This window comes from Cupressus sempervirens, chromosome 6 (genome assembly GCF_028749045.1).
Source record: "Cupressus sempervirens isolate cs-2001-9-10 chromosome 6, ASM2874904v1, whole genome shotgun sequence".
In the NCBI taxonomy this organism is placed as follows: domain Eukaryota; kingdom Viridiplantae; phylum Streptophyta; class Pinopsida; order Cupressales; family Cupressaceae; genus Cupressus; species Cupressus sempervirens.
Window position 1 is genome coordinate 517,270,158 of NC_143123.1, and position 13,143 is coordinate 517,283,300.

General features: G+C 33.2%; 1 pseudogene; it reads right to left on the reverse strand.

The window, feature by feature from the left end:
- Positions 1–1,971: 1,971 nt before the first annotated feature.
- LOC149553298 (uncharacterized) lies at positions 1,972–12,780 on the reverse strand (annotated as a pseudogene).
- Positions 12,781–13,143: the final 363 nt, after the last annotated feature.

The following is a 13,143-nucleotide window of genomic DNA, read 5'->3' on the forward strand; positions in this document are numbered from 1 at the left end:
TTCGACCATGATAGAGGATTTAGATGAATAAATTCAGCTCAAGGTGCCTAGTGTGAGTTCTTCACAGCCAATGAAGTTGTATATTGGATTTAACCAAGTATATTTTCTAGTTGACATTTTGGACCACACTTAGTTGAATTGAAAGAAAACTTGTAAATAGTTCAATAAATCATCATATATAGACATATGAATTCAGTCGTACCAAGAGAACAAGTTAATATTTGGCCAAAGAAATAGTCTCAAAATTTGGCAAATAGAGAAAAGGCTCATTCAAATATATAGGGCTCGTAAAACCTAGTAATTATAACTTCTGCTTTTGGTGTCAAAATTTTGAATTCTTTAATTTTGTAAGAATAAAACAAGGAGACTCTTCTTGATTATTTTGATTTTTGAACTTTTTGCACATAAGAACCTCTCACGTCATAGCCAAGGAACTTGATTAAGATTTATGATTTATGTTTCAATTTTTTGTTAGCATATCAGCTTGTTATTTATCAAGCTTAATTAAATATGTAATCAATTTGAAACTTTGATACAATATTGATTAACAATAAACTTTATCACTGTTGAAGTTAGAAGTTTAACATTTGTAATATCAAATATGTCATTGTTATAAGATTTATTATCTTCTTGTTTATGTTTAAAGTTTTCCTTCTTTGTTATGCATCTAAACATTTAGCATATATTATTATTACAAACATATTGCAAATCTAAAACTGAAACAACACATTACATTATTATTACAAACATATTGAAAATCCAAAACTGAAACAACACATTACATCTGCAAACTTCTATAAAATATTAAATTATATAAAAAACAAAATTGGCATAACTAGGTACCCTTCCCTACTTTGGAAAGTAGCCTTACCCCTACCTGTACATAAGTACCACGTCCTTGTGCAACCTTGCATTTTGGTCATTAAGTGTAGAATTTTTTCAGTGACAAAAATATAGAGAATTTCTTTTTCATAATCTACAAGATCATTTTGTAGGTGTTTTATCATGTGCAGGAGGCAGAGCTACTTTGTTAACATAAAGGAACATGTTATTGTGCCAGAGCACCAACTGTTGACTAATGAAGAGAAAAATGCACTACTGGAAAGATACACTGTAAAAGAAACACAGGTCTATATTTTATTAGTATTGGATGTATCCCTAAATTTAATATTTTTTTTGGAACTAGAAATTTAATATCGTAGAGTACATATTGTTAATTCTTTTCAGTTGTTAAGGAGATTGGCATGGCATGTCATAGAGATACAAGACACAATCAGTTATATTGCTTTTATAGTTTAATAGTTGAACTTCATTGTTAATGCCTAAATTTATTGATTTGAGTGTCTAATTTCATGTTGCATATATATATATATATATATATATATATATATATATATATATATATATATATATATATATATATATATATATATATATATATATATATATATATATATATGAAGATTTAATTTTCATGGTCTAATTCTATTTGTCAATTAAAAAGAAATTAATGGACATTGATGATCGCATCTAAATCGGCTACCTCTTCACCTTGGAAATGCTCGACTTGAAAAAATGAGCTCTAAATCAAAGAATGTAGTCTAATTTTACAAGTTTGTATGATAGTGTCTGAATATGGCAACACTATTATACCTTGCATACATGGCAACAATGTATCCTTGCACACAATCGATTGACTGCTATGCGGGAGCTCCCCAAGGTCACCTATTTGTAGCTTGATCGGCACAACTTTCAAAATGGTTTGGCAATGGTTGTTGTTTCAATGTGTCATCAGGATGTCTTGGGATTTATAAATAATTATTGGAAAAAAAAAAAATGAAAAACCCACTCTTTAACTTATCCAATACAAAACCTTACACACAAAGTCAACTCCACACAAATCGCAATACAAAACAGCATAGTCAATCAAAAGCACAAAATTTCAAAGCTAAAAAGCTAGAAACCTACCTATTAATGAACTTCATCCACCTCATCCTCCTTAGGCATAGCCTCATCTCCAACTCAAAATCCTTCAGCAGCTCGATGGGTTGCACTTCAGAAAGATTACACTCCTCCTCATCAGAATACCTGATAACTACAATAGGACAGATGTAGTGGTGAACACAGTAGTCGTTGATGCTACCAAGCCTGCCCTTTGAGTTCCTCTTGGAAACCCCAAATCCTCAACTCCCCATTATAACTACACTGAGGCCAAGCCTCTTGACCTCCAAATAGAGATGATCCTTCATGTCATGATCCTTGACAATGTGGATCTTAAAAGGAATAGGGGCATCCACAAGGGGTTGCACCAGATTAGTGGCCTTAGTAGATGTGAAATTGTTGAAGTCATCTTCAAGCTTCCACTATGACTCCTCATCTATATTGTTGTCCTCAATAGAGAGATCAATGGAACCCCAATTGACATTGTAAAGGACACTTGCGAGGCACACATGAACCAGAATCATGTTGTCCCCGAGCCGTAGATAACAAAAGGAGGGAGTCTATGTGCTGATATGGTCCCCCAGTTGACGCCAATGTCTACTGCCTTCACAATGCAAAGCCCTTTTACTTTTCCCGCTCAACAAGCATGCATTTATCTTCACGCGAAATAGAATTTTTTTTATTTTAACGGGAATGGATTTTTAAAAAAAGATGTATTTCCTTGCATATTCCCACGAATTTGACCCCATTTGAATAGATGCTCAAAAATTTTGGTCGAAAAATGGGGTCAAATGTACTAGTGACAATGATTAGAAAACAATAGTTATATGATTAGAAAACAACAGTTATACACTTTCGATTCATGTACTAGATTATACATTGTTACTATGTTGTTATACTTGCCAACATTATGGGACTTACATTATCAATTGTCCTTAATGACTCATAATGTGTGTGTAATCATCCATGATTTATTCATAATAATCATGAAGAACAAATTAATTGGTTATGAAAGGTGAAAAATTTCCACCGTGTATCTTCATATCCCAAAGCACCTATTTATACAAGTTGATTGACTCTCCAACGGTAGATAAGAAGAATTGATTTTATAAATCATATATTTCCTTTATGGAATCTCTCAACTATAGAGAACCAAAGGTTGCAATAATAATTTCTGGTGCAAGCAATATAATTGTATATTAGAGACAACATCCATTGAAGAGTATATAACATCATATACACATCAAATATGATTCTTGTAATAGTGACAATTGCATATATATAACATCAGAATATCAGAGATGGCATATCCCTGCTTGAGATTATTGTTATTGTATAACTTCCATCATACACCAAAAGTAACAATTGTCATAGACAAGTAAAATATCAGAATAATTATACAATGGAGCAGTCATCATACATGGCTATCATAGTATGTGATAGGATTTCTATGGTGTAGAAGAAATACCATTAATATGTTCATTGAATAATCCAGGTCAACATGTAATCCAATAATCTCATTAATAATAAATGTGGAATATGAAATTGAATTCATCATTGGCTAGTGTAATTTTGATGTGACATTAGCCCACTCTTTAATTGCATATATATAGATAAAATACATGGTTTCAAATCGATATATTCTAAAGTGCCACATATCATTTTTGGTGATGTCATAAATAGACATAAAGGTTAATCAAAGGGTTAGTTAAGTTATAATAACCTCTATATTATATATTGAGCTCAAAAGATATTAATACACTTTGCAAGACCCCTTTTATATTTCCTCAATATATCAAATTCTTATATAATAAAATTGAAAATCATAATCTAAGAAATTACAACCGACATATGCTAGCACCATATCCAAATGTCAAAGAACATACAAATAGGTGAAGGAAAGCATATGTATTGTGTTAAGGATATTAAGAATCTTGAATAAGTATTCTCCACATTCCTTATCATAGCAATGGAAGCATGGGAGTCTATATATGCAGAAGATTGGACAAGGGGACATTATCACTTAGCCAAAATGGAGAAATTGAGAAAAAATTGGAGTTCCCTAAATTTCTTCTTAACAACAAAAAAATCATTTAAAAATCTTTAAAATTTATACATAACATTTGGAAGTATGGTGTTTGAGTTTGGATTTTGACATGTTTTATGAGCATGGCAAGAGGCCATCAAGCTTGCAATTTATTTTCTTTGTTTCTTATAGTTAATTAAATTGGAATAAGAAGAATTTTGGTTCAACCTTAATTTTAAAGTATTGATTTTTCAGTTCATAATACAATTTGAGAAGCTACACTTGTACTTGTCAACTAAGTTGCCTAGTTATTGTCAACATTTGAGGGCTATCTTCCCTGATTGAGATGCTATATAATATGCTAGGAAGAGAAGGCATTCACTTGAAATCTGAAAAGAAAAAATAATTTTTTTCATGGGCTGAACATTGTCCATCTCTACATAGAGATCAAGATTTTTGAAAACGCACACCCTTAAGACCAAATCACCATTTAGATTAACATCTAGAATAAAAATTGTGTCCATTCCTAATAGTAAAAATGTTAAATAAGTTGTAATAGTTTAATGAATCTCAATTTTCATGTGTTATGTTTGAAAAAAATACATAATATAAAAAATATAGTGTTCATGAACATTTATAAGTTGTTGTCTATCCACATTCAAACTATGTTATTAAAATGGTATCAAAGCTCAAATCCTGCCAGCCTATGAATCATGGCGAGAATTTTTAAAAAAAGAAGGGAAAACCTTTTTCAAGATAAACTTATTGAAATTAATAGAAGCCAAGTTAAAATGATTAAGCTATTAGAAATTTTTTTTGTAGGTTTAAAGAAACATGCAAAATTTATAAGTATAATAGAAACAATTGAGCCTTAGGTATAAGTATGTTAGTTTTTAGATATCTTCCACACAAGACCTAGACATAGCCCATAGATTCATCTTACATACCTTGATACCAATATGATGCAGAGATAGGTTAATCCAACCACTTCACCAAATCACTCTACGAAATGTATAATAAACCACAAGGTTTTCCAACTTTCACTTAAACATTTCCTTTGAAATAGAATCAATTGGTTTTCTCATGACCTAAGGCTCTCACCACATCTTCTAAGGTTGATCTTATCACTTCATAACATTTTTAAAACTCTCACAAAGTGTTACCAAAAAAATAGATAATGAAAACTACCAAAATGGGGTGAATCTCATTGTAGTCCTACAAAACCTAATTTATGACCTTTTCATAAAATCTCTCAAAAAAAAATTAATAAACATATTACAAATCATAGTTGATAGTGGGATCTATATAAGAAATGTGAAACACATGTACAAGCCCTTTGGACTAACTATATGAAATGTGCAATTTTAATTTTGTTCACACTTGCAAGCTAGAGATCTCATACTAGCTGAAGCAACTAACACTTGTTTAGTATTCACAAAAACTCATGAAAATTGTATTCATGATTATTAGTTACATAGATTTGACATATTAATTTTATTCTTGTGTGTGGATGACCTTATTATTATTAGTGATTAGGAGCTAATAGGATGGTGCAAGGAGGAGTTGGCATTTAGCTTTGATATGAAAGATATTGGCCTTATGTGCTATCTCTTGAGTTGTGGCTAGGTACAAGAAAGTATTCATATTGTTAGTTGTGTGCATCTAGAATTTTCTTTGAGAAGACACAATTTTTGTTAGCACATTGGTAGAAAGTTAGACCAAAAGATGAATGAGTAAAGAGTAATGAGCATTTGAGAACAATAAGGGGTTGATATTTGGAAGGTTAATAGGTAGAGAAATTGAAGGAAAATAATTTTGGAGGGAAACATGATAAATAAAAGAATTGGCTATGAATGATGGAAGAAAGGAAGGCTATCTTTAGAATGAAGAGAGCATGTCAATATGGAGAGAGGCTGAACAAAAGTACAATAAGGTTGTGTTGAGGCCAATAGAAGAGAGGTTAAATAGGATGAACATACCTAACAGAATGCAAATGGTCTTAGAGAGAGATGGAAGCCAGAGATCCCATCATTGAAGAGTTTGTGGAGTATTACCAAGAAAACTAATAGAGGAATCCATTTGCAATTGAAGGGGAAGAAAGTATGTAGAGTCAAGAAAGAAATACAAGAACAATGGAGAGCTATAGAAGAATATAGGAGGAAAGGGTTGGCCAAACAAGTGCATGGAAAAATGTTTTAATGCATCTATATGTGAACATCATTAATGAGATTCAGTAATAAAGTTAATATTTTGGTGTTTATTATCTAGGTTAATAATTGAATATGTTGTTTCCTCCTAGTTTATCTAACTATTGTGATGCTTGGTCAGTTTTTCTATTCATTAGAAATATGTTGTTTGAAGTTTTAACAAATGTGTGTGATAACTTAGAATATGTTAGGCTATAGATATTAGGAGCATGATAAATACTATTTACCATAATTTTACAAACCTCTATGGTGTCGGTAGCAATTGAGTATCAAAACAATCCATTGGAGGTAATATTGAAGGGCATTTGAAACAATAGAGAAAATGGGAGCTTAATTTGTTCTTCTTGCATCACTACTCTGACGCACTTTCCAAATTCACTGCACATCAAGGAGTGCCCCATATTCAATGCATTGAAATCAGAACATTAACTTAAAAGGAACTTACCATGGATTTGTGATGCTAAAAGATCTATACATGAACCTACCTCCTCCCATCCAAAAGCGCTTTGGCAGAACAATACAATGAAAACTGTGTTTCAATTTTCATTTTTTCTCTAATATAATCCCATGTTCATCACTATTTCAACATCCCATTTTCATCACTATTTCCACCTTTTCAAGAGCGTAAGTAAATTTTTTTTTTAAATCATAAGCTAATTTGTCCTCACATCGAAAATAGAGACCAAATGTACTAGTGACAACTCATCGATAAGAGGCACAATATATACATTCATATCCTTTCACTTGGTACTTACCTAGTTGAATAAACAACATTAGATAATTATTGTGGTCATTTCACTCCAAGACTTATAATTATATTTCTCTTTTAAAGTTAGACAACAATCTAGTGATTGTCTCCCTATTTTGATCAAATTCCCTTGTATTATCTAACATGATCCTTCTTCATGAGAATAACTTATTCTTGTACCCTTATTGAGTTTGTTGTACTTCTTGTTTATATATACACATATGGTTTTGAAAGAAAAATTTGGTGTAATTAATGTGTATATCTTTAAAAATATTGGACATGTTGTACTTAATATTTATATGTGCACATATGGTTTTGAAAGAAAAATTTGGTGTAATTAATGTGTATATTTGCAAAAATATTGGACATGCTATACTTAATGTCTATATCTACACATATGGTTTTGAAAGAAAAATTTGGTGTAATTAATGTGTATATCTGAAAAAATATTGGACATGTTGTACTTAATGTTTATATCTGCACATATGGTTTTGAAAGAAAAATTTGGTGTATTTATGACTCTTCATTTTGATTTTATTCAAGGAAGCCCATCATTGGTAATAGAAAATAAGAATGCACTTTCTAAGAGTTTACAATTATTTAATGAAAATAATCTTTTACAAGAAAATGCACTTGAAGAACTGTTAGCTAAGAAGCAAGAATATGGTGTTGAAACAGTACAGAAAATGCTTGGCATGAGAGGTCTGCAAGTGAGGGTGTTAAGAAATCTTGAAAAATTGAATGCTAAAATGAAATCTATCAAGGATCACACACCTATGCTAGAGTTACAACACAATGTGAAGTTGATTTTAGATATGGTTGATGCAAATATTCAAAAGTTTTTTCAAAATTTAAGGCACAAGAGAGAGTTTATGGCAATAAACTAGAAGGAGAAGGAGCATCTTTAGAAAGAGACTACATAGCAGAAGCAATAGATAGACAACATAGGGGATAGTATGGGAGAACTAGATAAAATCTAGGAAAGTGTTATAGTAGGTACCATTACATTGGAATCACTTGCAAGTTTCTCTGAGAATTTACAATCCAAATATTGGGAGGACTACAAGTTGTGTAATTTTTCATGTATTGCATCTACATTTTCTTTGCCATTGCTTATAAGAGTGTTTCAAGATTGGGAACCACTTCAACATCCTTTGCATGGTTTAGAGGTAATGTTATTGTGGTAGAAGCTTCTGTAAGGGAATGAGCCTTGTGATTATGGCATTTACATAGAAGAAAAACTTGCTTCTTCAATTCCTTACTCTCAACTCTTCATTGAAGTTATTCTTCTAGTGAGAATGAAAACGTTCAAATAATCTTACCTACATTAAAGAAAGATGGGTGGGGATGTCTATTTGGTATGAAAGATATGTTTCCAATCCTTTTTTATGATCGAAAGAAAGATGTCTTAGAAGGCTCAAGTTAAACTCAAGTGCTAAATGTAACAACTTTATGATTAGGGATGAAATGGATTGGGGGAATTTAAAATAATAATGCAAGCTAAATGATTGAAATAAACTTAATTAAGCAGTTTTGGAAAATACACACTAACAAAAATAAACAAAAACTTCTAATCACCATAAATGAAAAGATGAAAATATTAACCTTTATACTAAATTTGAAGCTTCTCTAAGTGTAGAAAAATACCTCACACATTATATTTTAGGCAATGTTGGGTGTTTGTTTTGCACGAGGTCAACAACAGGAATCCATAGTGTAATTCCTCTCTTGAAAAGCAAATCTTTTAGGGATCCACTCCAAGGTTCAGTGTTTGTCTTGTGACGTACCAAAATCTGCTTTGTAGAAGATAAATGTGAATGTTCATGAGGAGGCCTTTGCTGGTTCCAAAAACTCTTTTACCTTGGAATCAAGTAAAATCTATTCGCTGTCTCAAAATATCACACCAAAAGAACAATATTTTTGTATTTTTTGTTTTTCAATGAATGCAACTCTAACAATGCAGCTACTATGAGGTCCTATTCTAACAGGGGGGTTAGCAAAGAAAATAATGAAACTGAAAGCAAATAACATGAAATCAAATAACTTGAAAGTGAAATTCCTATACGGACATAAGCTACAGAAAAAATCACGCTATGAGTTAAACCTTCGAAGAAATTGATAAGAAACCAATGAAAACAGGAGCAGCACTTCCTAGAATCCACTGATGAATCGTCAGTGAGAATCTATAACAAATCTAATGATTTTTCACTCTTCATCAAATTGCAAGGCCACGAAAAGTGCGCTCATGCGAGACAAAAAGCTATGTAGACACAATCGGGTGATCTCTTCTCAAGCTCGTTACGTCAACAGAATTCATATATCTATAGAAAACACCAGAACTAAAAGATTGCACAACCAGAAACAATGCAATAAACCTTTGGCTCAATTACAATCTCATGAATAAATCCACAAAACAATGACACATTTAGGCAAGAATAACTACACTCTGAATGCTAGCACCAAAATCATAACTTTATTGCATAATAACGGTGGCCCTTGTTACATTTTACAATGGGGTATTTATAAGAAATCATGTCCCCAATTTGTGTTGAGAGTGAGAGATATCTTAATGCAATAAAATGCTTTAAAAAAAAAACTAACTAAATATATACAAACTGACCATCTAACTAGTGCTTAGAGGGACTCTATCCATATTTTATTCATTAATTGGATGCATGAGCCCTTTACATGTCAAAAATAATGAAAGCATGAGAGAGAAAGTATGAGGGAGCTATCAGTTGAAGTAGAAGTGCATGGAGACACCAAAAATAGAAGCTGGCCCTTCACTTGATGTGGGTTGGAGTTAACTTGCCATCAGAATGTGCTCCCAATGCATGGAAAGTGTTATTTTTGGAACTGGCAGTCAACTGTCGGTGCACCTCTAAATTGTGGAGCTGCAAGCTTGCAAAGCTGTGGAGCTACAGATCTGCGAAGCTATGGACCTGTGGACCTGTGGAGCTGCGGACGTCAATTCGCCAAAAAATCAAATTTCTCAATTTTGAAAATGGTTTCTAGGTTTTTCTCAAATGAGGTTTTAGATCACTTTTTGTATACGCTCCATGCCCCTTTCTAATGATTTACACCCTCTTTATAGCCAATTACTTTCATAAACTTGCACTCCCTCTGCTTCTTCAATCGAAAATCTCAAGGCACCTGAATTGAATCTTGCCCCCAATAGCTGCATAAGATGAGGAAACTGATTTGCTTTATGTGTCAAACCTTCGTATCTTTGACCTTTGTCTTCTCTCCACCTGTCAAATCCTTTCCAGTGAGAAACCAAGTGATCCAGATTATCCAAGACGATCAAATGTTTGTAACTTTTTCATATTTTTTCACAAATTTTTTAGGCATTTTTAAATGACCTTTTTGGAGGTCTTCTACTCAAAATTTCAAGTTGAAACTTTCATCGGTCCCTAAAATTGGGTTTTCAAAGGCTCATTATTTTATGGATTTGAAATTAGATCTTTAGTTCTTCTTTCCAATAGTGTAAGCAGTTTTGAATTTCGAGGCCCGAGTCAAAAGTTATGATCTCGACAAGTTGAGAATGCCATTTTTACCTACAAAAGAAGCAAACATTAGTCCATAGAGTTAACAATGCATAGTAAAGATATACTAGCCATTCAAACAAAATAGGGGGTGAATCCTAAAATTTGGCTAAGTCTAGATTTCTGAAGCTGTGAAATTTCCTAAAATCTTTACCTTATCTCTGGGAGGTCTGAAACCTATCTCAAAATATTCGTCACATATATTAAAATATATCTTAAGTATAAGAAACTTATACTTAAACGATATATTTTAAACCCCTCTCATGACTATTCAGACAAAATTGAAGGTGAAAAAAAATAGCTTGACAAGCACACAAGGCCCTTGCTCATACGTGCATGCACACATACGAAAAGCATCAGACAACATGCACGTGAGGCACAACCTCGTGGTAAAGCATGGGCACGCGAGGAGTGGCAGTGTGCGAGTGGACATGCACGTGTCACGTGGGCACGATCACGCACGGGCACGACCGCGCGCAACACTTTGCGTGGGCGCAAGCGTGACACTTGGTGCTCAGGTGCATGGCACAGCGTTGCTGCGCGAGCAGCATGCGAGGTGCGAGCGCGGGCGCGTGGTGTGAGTGTCGCAGCTGCGGTGCACACCTGACCGCGTAGGTGCGCGTGGTGCTTGCTCTTTTTTTTAAAATTTATTTTTTATTTTTTATTTTTATTTTTTTATTTTTTGTTTTCAATTTTTTGATTTTTTTCTTTTTTCTTTTTTCTTTTTTTGGAAATTTTTTTTTTTTGAACTCAACTCTAAAATCCTTCTCCTGACTCGAAATGTGAGTCCGGGAGTCGAAAAAAAAAAATAGGGAGTCCCCATTCCTAGTGAGGAATGGGGCGTGTGTTGTGGACACCACAACAAATAGCCCTGAAAAAAGGAAGAAATGACCAAGGCATTTCTTCATCAAAAAACATTCCTCTGACATGTGTTAAACACCAACCAAGCTTTGAACATCCCAAGCATCTTTTGGATGACTTCTTAGTCAAAATCTCAAAACTTGAAACCTTCTAGCTCAGTGTGTGCATTGTGTATTCATTCCTTTTGATGTGTCAGGCTGCAGTCAATCAAAGTTTTCTGACAACTCAAAACAATCTTCGACTCCTCCTAGCTTATTCATTTAGAATCTCCACGAAGGCTCTTTATCAATCAATTTCTTGACTAGATGAGAGAATTTGTTCAAGGGCTCTTGGCGGGATGTCACGTTCTTTTAATTTCTGGCCTTTTGCATAATTGCTCTATGTCATTCAACATGTTACTTTTGATGAAATAGTACTTTTGAATACAAGACACTTTGTTTTGCAACGTATCTTTAGCCATTTCAGATCTTTAGAATCCTTCAGACTTAACACTGTCTTTTCTTCTTCTTCTTCTTCTTTTTTTTCTTTTTTTGAATTCTATATCCTGACTACGTTTAGACTATGTAGTCAGAACATCAGTGTCGTTTCTTGGATTCGATCTCTTATGAACATCCCTTGCATTCCTCTTTTAAAACTTTTTAGGAAACTCTCATGCGAAACAATGATCTTAGTAATCTTTCGAGGAGGTCCTTCCTATTTGAACTAGTCAAAGTTTTGATCATCTCTTGTCATCATTTTTGACTTCAATTCAACAAGACCCAAAATAATCAAATCTTAAAATTTTCAAAGTGTTGAGAGCTTGTTGGTCTAGGCTTCTGATTTTTAGACTAAAAGTCCCCTAATTTCACAGGGAATGTTTTTTACTTGGTTGGTATAAAACACACAATTGTCCAAATGTTTTGACAAAGAAATACCTCCTCCTAAAATCGGGACCAAAGATTGGTTAGTAAAATCTTGAGAAAAATCCCAAGTACACCTTACCCCCTAGGGCTGACATAACTTTGAAAGAAAACACACGACTGAAAGCAAAACAGACAACAAAACCTAAACAAAAAGACTCGACTCAAAGAAAACTAACACCTAACTAGAAAGACTAAAAAAGACTAAGAAAAACAAAAACAAAAGAAAAAACTTATTTATAGAAAAACTCAAATAATAACAATGTGGGCTAGTTATTAGTAGATTTCTCATTATGTGCAATAGTAATGAACCACCCTGTATAGTTCTCAAAAATGCTGACTTATCTTTGTACTCAGAAAAATAAAGTCTGGACAATCTTGGTTCAAATTCTAGGCACAAATCACACAAAATTAGAAGATGTGGTAACTCTTTATGGCCATGATTAATCCACAAACAAGTTTTCTTACCTTTAGCATCATATTCAAATTTAAAATCATCAAACTGAGAGGGATAATGGAAAGATCTCACCTGATCCAGCAAGTCCCCCACCATAGGGGTACACTCACAAATTGTAATTTCTCCTTCTGGTGGTCTCATCTCATGGTACACCACTTCACATGCACATGGAAACACTTTAGGTTTTGCCCTAGGCTCCCTTGGACTAGAAAAATCCATCACCAACCTTCCTTTCGAATTACAGGATTCATCACTATCATCGACCAAGATGTTTTCTGCCTCATATCCCAAAGAAGCTTGTTCAAAATCATATTTTCCCTCCATTGCAATCTCCCAAGCTAATAAGAAATCCGGACAACTTTCTTCTGAATGTAACCCAAATGGATGGATCCTAAATGAATCAGTTATTGCACGGTTTGATATGTGTGTGGAATACCCACAAATAGACATTTCCTCAAT